We start from the raw sequence: 8351 nt of genomic DNA on the forward strand, positions 1-8351 counted from the left end.
ACACACACACACACACACACACACACACACACACACACACACAGGCTGTCAACAGGACTGTCAACTAAATGAAAACAATTTTCACAGAACTATCCGAATTCTGAAGACACTGTTTATTAAATAATAAGTGTTTATTTTATAATAAATGTGAATGGGTGCCGTCAGAATGAGAGTCCAAACAGCTGATAAAAACATCACAATAATCCACAAGTAATCCACAGCACTCCAGTCCATCAGTGAACATCTGGAGAAGACACAAGCTGTGACCTGAGGGTGAGGACACATTGCTGAGCAAGTGATGCAATGCTACATTTCTCCAAATCTGATGAAGAAACAAACTCATCCTAATCTCGGATGGTTTGAGGATGAGCACATTTGCAGAAAAAAAATTATTTTGGGGTGATCAAAATGCTGTAATAAATGATTACTTGAATAAGCTTCACAACAGCACAACACACAAAACACACTCAAATTCTCAATCAGCCCTATACACACCGCAGGATGAGGACGGACAGAGAGGAAGAGGAAAGGCAGGAACACTATTAACTCTCCAGAGACGAGCGACTGTAAGCCGTCATGCACAATATGCCACTCGATAATGAGCAGCTCATAACCCCCATAATGCCCAGCAACATCCAACAGCACTGAAGCCTTTGTGTGTGTGTGTGTGTGTGTGTGTGTGTGTGTGTGTGTGTGTGTGTGTGTGTGTGTGTGTGTCTCTCACACACACACACACACACACACACACTGGATGGGTACAGAGGGAAATGGGTCAGCAGTGAGATGAAGAGAGATATAGCACCAGTGCCGCCCATCTGTGCGCCTGCTGCCTCCTAACCTCCATCAGTGTGTGTGTGTGTGTGTGTGTGTGTGTGTGTGTGTGTGTTGGTATGTCCTGACTACACCTCTTTGAGAAACAGGAGTGATCCAGTACACAACGCCCCAGGATACAACACACACACACACACACACACACACACACAGGTCACTATTACTGCATTACCTCTGGCTTCTCAAAATGTCATGTGTGAATGGACAGTCCACAGGATTTCAGTCAAAAGACCACGGCTGCGTTTCCCAAAAGCATCATAAGTAGATCACAGATCTACTGCTACAATCAACTTGTCTCATGATGCTTTTGAGAAACACAGCCCAGTGCGTTTTCTAATCAGATAATAAAAAACACAGATTTAGCCTGTCAACATATGTGTGTGCGTGTGTGTGTATATATATATATATATATATTACAGTATATACAACCCTAAAAAAACAGTTCACTCCAAATTCTTTAGTGAGTAATTCTGGGTTTGTGTGGAGTGATTGCTAAAAGAGACTAAATATGGTATTTACAACTAAATCTGTCAACAACAACAAATCTAAAGTGACTTTTAATACAGGTTCCTTATTTCAGTTATTCTAAAATAGCGTGTCTTAATTAAATGTACTAATAAGCGCCACCACTGAAATTACTTTGTATAATAATGTCTTACATGAATTCATCTCTTTAACTCAACCCTTAAAGGAACTGACAGATTTTTCATGGGCCACACGAACACGTCTGTCACTCCACAGGACCATTCAGAAAACCTTTTATAGTGCAAAAATGAAAATGAAACACTTTAAATGTCCAGATCCTAGAAAACACACTTTCCCTTATACTTTAATTTAAATGAATTCCAGTCAAATCTTCACATTCACGTCCAATTATTACAACTGCCACTGGGTCCAACTAGAGTCAGTGTCAGTGAGACACACACTTATATCAGCGGGTCATTTCCTACACTTTCCTAGCATTTTCAAGTAGACAACAGTGTCTCAAAGTGAGGAATTCATCTGTGGTCAAACACTCATGTGTGTGTAAATGTCAGAGAGAGTGTGTGTTCACACCGAGCCAGGACCAACATGACTGTTACTATGCCAACAGATCAGCAGCGTCAGACCGGCGTGAAAACACACTTTCTTCTTAAGAAACAGCTCTAAGAAGGATAGTTCAATGTGAGCTCGAGAGCTAAATCACTCCCAACATTTAAGCAGTAAGGTTCTAGAAGTCATGCTATATCGTGAATATATACATATATACAATATATATAGCAGATAAAGAGTGCTGCTGCAAATTTTACAAAGAATTTTACTAATAGTTTGAAAACTGCTGAACAAGTGCTTCACTTCACATTTTACAGTGTGCCAGAATTAAACACCACAAGATCTCACCACATTTTCTGTAGAAAACCGAGCGGCGTTTGCCTGTGCAAACACAAGGGCATCGTGGGAGGCTGCAGGAGCAGGGCTGTGGCGTCTTTTGAGGTCACTAGAGTTGTGTGTGGTTGCTAGGGAGTTGCTAGGGAATTCTGGGTGTTTGCTGAAAGGAATAGTTCACCCAGAAATGAAAACGACTCAGGCCATCAAAGAAACAAATCCATCATTAAGGCATTTTAACTTCAACATTTTAACCTTAACAATTAAACCGTTACTTCTGGTTTAATAATCCATAATAACTCTTCCTCCAGTGAAAAAGTGCATCTCTCACATCAAAATCCAGCCACATATGTGTTTAGAGCTGTTTAAACGCTGCTTGATCTGTGCAGGTTTCTCTCCTGATTCACACCAGAACACTTTTTCACTGGAGGAAGCCTTATTATGGATTATGGACTGGTATTTTAGTTAAAAGCGTCTTAATGCTGGATTATTGTGATGTTTTTATCAGCTGTTTGGCTCTCATTCTGACGGCACCCATTCACTGCAGAGCATCCATTGCTGAGACGCTGATGCAATGCTGCATTTCTCCAGATCTGATGAAGAAACAAACTCATCCTAATCTTGGACATCTCTATTTCTTTAAGTCAGAAGATCCTCAAGTCTCTGTGATATTCTGGGCCAGTATAAGAAACCGCTTCAATTGAGAGTTTTCTTAACTCACAGGTTTCCTGCCATTTGCACTTGCTCTGGGTCTTCCTTCAAAACTGTTTAGCTCCGTAATTGAAAACAAAAATATGAGCCTGATCAGACTTTTAGCACACCTCTACTAAGCAAACTGCACAGTTTGAGGTATTATTAGCTCATATCATGTCTGAAGCACGAACAGGACGAGTTGTTAATAGGGTTACAGGATTGTTCCAATCACAAGAGTAAGCAATAGTAATACCAGTACATCATTTACATTACTAAATACGGAATCAAGCATTATTACATTACAACTGAAGACAGTATGAGCATTGCATTGTGTATGACTCTAAAAAAAAAATTAAGAAAGATGCCATAACTTACTTAAAAAGCTGAGAAGAGTAAAAATCCTCTTGTATGAAGCAGCATAACATCAAGTCTCCTAATAAAACATGAAAGCGGAGCATGTATATTTCAACAGGCTTGAGCGCTCGCACTCCACATTCAACAGAGCGACACACAGCAGATATTACAGCTCAATACTGTCTGCTGGCCATCACGACAGAAACGCACCAGCAGCACAGAAACGTTACAGAGACTGCAGAAAATAAGCAGCACTCACCAGCTGAGTTCTCCACGCTCACACACACTCTGAGTCCATGCGCACAATAGCACTGAGACCGGCACCCATCCGCGGACACTAGCGCTCCCCTCCTCCTCCTCCAGCACCGCTCCTCCCCCTCTATCTGCCCCAGAATCCCCTCCATCTGAACAATACACACCCCCACCCCACACCAACCCATAATAATGCCACCGAGACGTCTCCATGGCAACTAATGACAGCGGGAGGGAGGAAGAGAGAATGGAAAAATCAGTCAGGAAGGACGAGTGAAGCGGACAGAGACAGTCGAGCGACAGACAGCTCAATAACTGGCTCTATGGAGGTTATCAGCGTTCAGTGACAAATGTGTGGCCGGTTTCTCCTGATCTTTGATCAACAGGCTTCAAATGTTGAATAAAAACTGCAGGTAGTAGATGAGGTGAAGCAGATTCTTCAACAAGTGCCTAGACATTCAAGTCTCTTCTGATCACCAAAGCTGCATTTATTTAATCAAAAATATAGTAAAAACTGAGAAATATTGTTACAATTTAAAACAACTATTTTCTATGTGAATATCTGTTAAAGTGTCATTTATTCCTGTGATGCGCAGCTGTATTTTCAGCATCATTACTCCAGTCTTCAGTGTCACATGATCTTCAGAAATCATTCTAATATGCTGATTTGCTGCTCAAGAAACATTTCTGATTATCATCAATGCTGAAAACAGTTGTGCTGCTGAATATTTTTGTGGAAACCGTGACACATTTTATTTTTCAGGATTTACAGATGAATAGAAAGTTCAAAACAACAGTACTTACTTGAAATAGAAATGTTTTGAAACATTATATATGTCTTTACTGGCACTTTTGATCAATTTAATGTGTTCTTACTGTATAGAAGCATTCATTTCTTTCAGTAAAAAATTTAATTTGTAATACAATGCTTAAAAACATCCCAGGATGCTCCTCATTAAACGGGATGAGAGAAAGTTTAGAGTGAGTAGAGCTGAAATCACATATAAGAGTTTGCTTTTGTTTTACTATGTTTTGAAGTGAGAAGCAATTGTAACACTTCTGTAACGGGGTAGTTCTTTCTCTGATGGACCAGGCAGTTAACCTCAGAAGAACACGACACGTGATGGGAGGCGGCGGTGGTGCTGAGTAAATATCGGTACTCGGTAATCGGTAGGTGAACCACAATTTCAATTTTACTGTGAATGGTTTAGGGTTTGTTTTCTTTTTTTCTTCCGTAAGTACCCTTTTTTCAAAACATAAAACAACAATAACAATAAAACACAGGAAAGCACAATAACTATACCCTTGGGTGCACCTGCTAATTAACTATACATTACACAATAACTCACCTTCACAATCAATCAAATTAAATGAACCCAGTTAGTGATAACTGACAGGTAACCGCAGTATGCAACTGGTATGCAAATTAGTCTTTCAAAGTCAGATGTCAATCTGACTAAAAGGTTTGATCAGTCTTTTCCTTTAAACTGGAACTAATGTCTCTCAGATTTTAAGTTCCCATGGAGAAAAATAGTATCAGTCACTGGAAGCAAAATTCTCTTACTTGGTTGAAGAAAATTATAATGAAAAACTGTCCTTTATTCCAGGTCCGTGATCCTTTCAGTCAAGGTGGGAGGCTCGCCATCAATTACAGAAATCCACATTGAAGTTCATCCTCACAAGGAAAAAAAACCCGGCCTGTACGTTCAAAGACCAGTACACACTTAATTGTGTGCATCAAGAATGATTTTCAACAAAATACAGAACACATGAACCAAATAACATACATGAATATCATTTATGCAACTTGTATCAAAATAACGAATTACCTGTCCATTCTTGTCTGTTTTCACAGGTACACGCAATCAAAATGGCGTCAACGAACCGCAGTGACACGCACAGAACATGCAGCCTGACACAATCACACTGCAAACGAACAATTCACTCCATATAACATCACAATATAACACTGTTTAGTCTTATATGCATAAAACAAATAAAACTCTTATATACGATCTGTTTTCATTCATTTTTAACACTGATCTTATCAGTTCACAACTCACCAACTCCACACGCAAATTTTGTGGTGCAGGAGTGTTATGACCTTAAGATAGTCTATGCATCTATGAACTCTTTTTTTGTATGTATTTGATCTCTCTGCTCGTGTGTGTAGACATGTTTGTGTTCCAGATGGGTGTGGCCTCTGCAAACCAGCTGGAGATGGTGATTGGTCCTACTATGCACCCTACCCAGATAGATAAGGACTGCCCCAAACACTCGTCTTCTGCCTTTGAGCCTCGTTGACTTCGTACCATCGTGCTTCGCTAGCCTTCTGATTGAATGTTATTTATGCATTATTTTATTTATTTGTAAGACTTTTTTATGACTAAATTTGGTAATGGGAGAGTAAAAATATTTTTAAAACGTACACCGTTCAAACTAGGCTGCTTATGTTGAAGTGTTTGGGATGTGGCTTTTAATGATGAGACCTTTTTTGTAATCAGGCTCTCAAAAAGTATATAACAATTTGGATATAGATTTATCGGCCAACATATCGGTTATCGGCTTTCAAAAATAAAGAATAATCGGTTATCGTATCGGCCAAAATTTTCATATCGGTGCATCCCTAGTTTTCTGCTATTGTTTGTATCGCCGTCGTCGTTTGGTTGTGAAAGAGTTTCGTACCGGAGAGAGATATTCTGAGTGGATTGAATCTGTTGAGTGTTTGTTATTGTAAGTTCAAATTCTGAATCTCCTGTTTATCTGAACATTGCCTGTCTTGACTACGATTTGGATTCTGATTCTGCTTTGTGTACGCCCTGAAACTTCGTAAATAACTTTGTAAATACTAGTTTGCCAAATTAAGGGATGTAGGGGATTAGACACCATTTCATTCATATGTATCTTGATGATAGGCTATAGGCTAACCCCTAGAGGTTGTAAGAGAAATAGGGGGCTCGTCTCAAAAAATTTTTTTTTTAATTTTTCTTCCCCCAAGACTAATTGGAGTTGTATCATCGTGTGAGGGAGACATTGAGAAACTCATGAAATTGGCTTGGTGTTTGTTTGATTGCCTGGTGGTTTTCATTTTAAGGCGGCGGGAATTAGGAATGGCTTCAAAATTTGAATTAGATAAGTTTGCGATCGAACCTTCAGTATATCAGTTGGATATTTGCCACAAAGATGATTTGTTAGTGATCGCGGATTTATATCAAACAGGTTTCTCGAGGTGCTAGGAAACAGGACATTAAGGAAGTGATTTACAAGCATTTGGTTGAACGTCGGGTTTTGTCTGAAGAAGGTGAGGGGGAGGCGGGTGTTGCAGCTCAAGTGTCGGCTTCCGTAGGTGAGGGGACAGAACCCAAACCCACGGAGTTGACTAGCATAGATCCCGCAAACCTTCCTTCTCCTAGTAATCCTTTGCTGGCGATCAGATTGAAAGAACTGGAGTTGGAGTTGAGCAAACAGCAATATCAGAGCCAACTGTTACATGTGCGCGCAGTTGATCTTGAAACCCAGCGAGCCATCAGGCTCAAGGAGCTGGACTTGGAGCTAAAAACGAAACAACCTGTTCATCCCTCAGCTGCTGATGCGCCCAGAATGAGTGTGCATGTATTACCACCCGTAAATGCTTCCACTCCGAGCCCTATTCCTGCACCGCGACGTGCTTTACAAGTAAGTGAGCCTGAATTTGATTTCAGTAGACAAATTGCATTAGTTCCACTGTTTCGTGAGAGTGAAGTTGATATGTATTTTACTGTATTTGAACGCATCGCGGCCACTTTGAAATGGCCGCTGAGTATTTGGCCGCTCCTGTTACAATGTAAACTCGTCAGGAAAGCACAGGAAGTCTGTTCCGCTTTAACGCTTGAACAGAGCCTGGATTATGGGGTAATGAAAAATGCCATATTGCGCGCTTACGAGTTGGCTCCCGAGGCATACCGACAGAAATTCCGAAATCATGTGAAAGCCCCTAGTCAAACATTCGTTGAATTCGCAAGAGACAAGGCCAATTTGTTTGAGAAGTGGTGCACTGCCATAAAAGTTGACACGTTTGAGCAGTTAAAAGGGTTAATATTGTCGGAAGAGTTTAAGAATGGTCTACCTGAGAAAATCGTGATCTACTTGAATGAACAGAAAGTTTCTTCCCTTTCTGAAGCCGCTGTTTTTCCGGATGAGTTTGTGCTTACTCAGTGTTTCCATCGCCCACCAAGCGTAGTATTTCTGATCGTGTCCGTAATTCTAAAGATTCCCAGACAGTACCTAAGCATGCTTCAAGTGCTTTAAATGTGGAGAATTGTGAATGTTTTTACTGTCATGAGGTGGGACACCTCATCGCTACCTGTCCCGCTCTGAAACGCAAAGCAGGCAAGAAAACAAACACTTATAAAAGCGCTGAATTAGTTAAGCATCCCATTTTCTTTCCCGAGCCAGCAGTTCTGGATACAACCGCTGAATCTGTGTTTAAGCCATTTATTTTTGACGTTGTGTCGTTTAGTGAAACAGACCACGACACAAAAAGTGTTTGCATCCTTCGTGATACTGGCGCCTCTCAGTCCATAATCTTAGAGAGTGTGCTGCCATTTTCGGAACAGTCAAGCTCTGGTTCCAGCATACTAGTGCAAGGCATTGATCTCTCTGTAGTTAAAGTTCCTTTACACAATGTCTATTTGCATTCTGGAATTATTTACGGTAAAGTTAAATTGTCAGTGCGGGCTGAGTTACCTGTTAAAGGTGTAGTGCTCATACTAGGAAATGACCTGGCAGGTAACGAAGTTTTTTGTTTACCTGAGGTTATAGATGTTCCTGAGATACATGATGTTTCCTAATGTGTTCAGCACATGTGTGGTGACCCG

General features: G+C 40.5%; 1 protein-coding gene across 1 annotated transcript in view; it reads right to left on the minus strand.

The window, feature by feature from the left end:
* LOC107548755 (FYVE, RhoGEF and PH domain-containing protein 3-like) overlaps nucleotides 1–3594 on the minus strand; it is a 21020-nt gene extending 17426 nt beyond the window's left edge. Inside the window, exon 1 of the mRNA XM_016229564.1 lies at nucleotides 3503–3594. The gene's annotated coding sequence lies outside the window, so the exon portion shown is untranslated. The remainder of the gene's footprint in view (nucleotides 1–3502) is intronic.
* Between the last annotated feature and the right edge of the window lie 4757 nt (nucleotides 3595–8351).

Source organism: Sinocyclocheilus grahami, unplaced genomic scaffold (genome assembly GCF_001515645.1).
Source record: "Sinocyclocheilus grahami isolate Dianchi unplaced genomic scaffold, SAMN03320097.WGS_v1.1 scaffold354.1, whole genome shotgun sequence".
Lineage (NCBI taxonomy): Eukaryota > Metazoa > Chordata > Actinopteri > Cypriniformes > Cyprinidae > Sinocyclocheilus > Sinocyclocheilus grahami.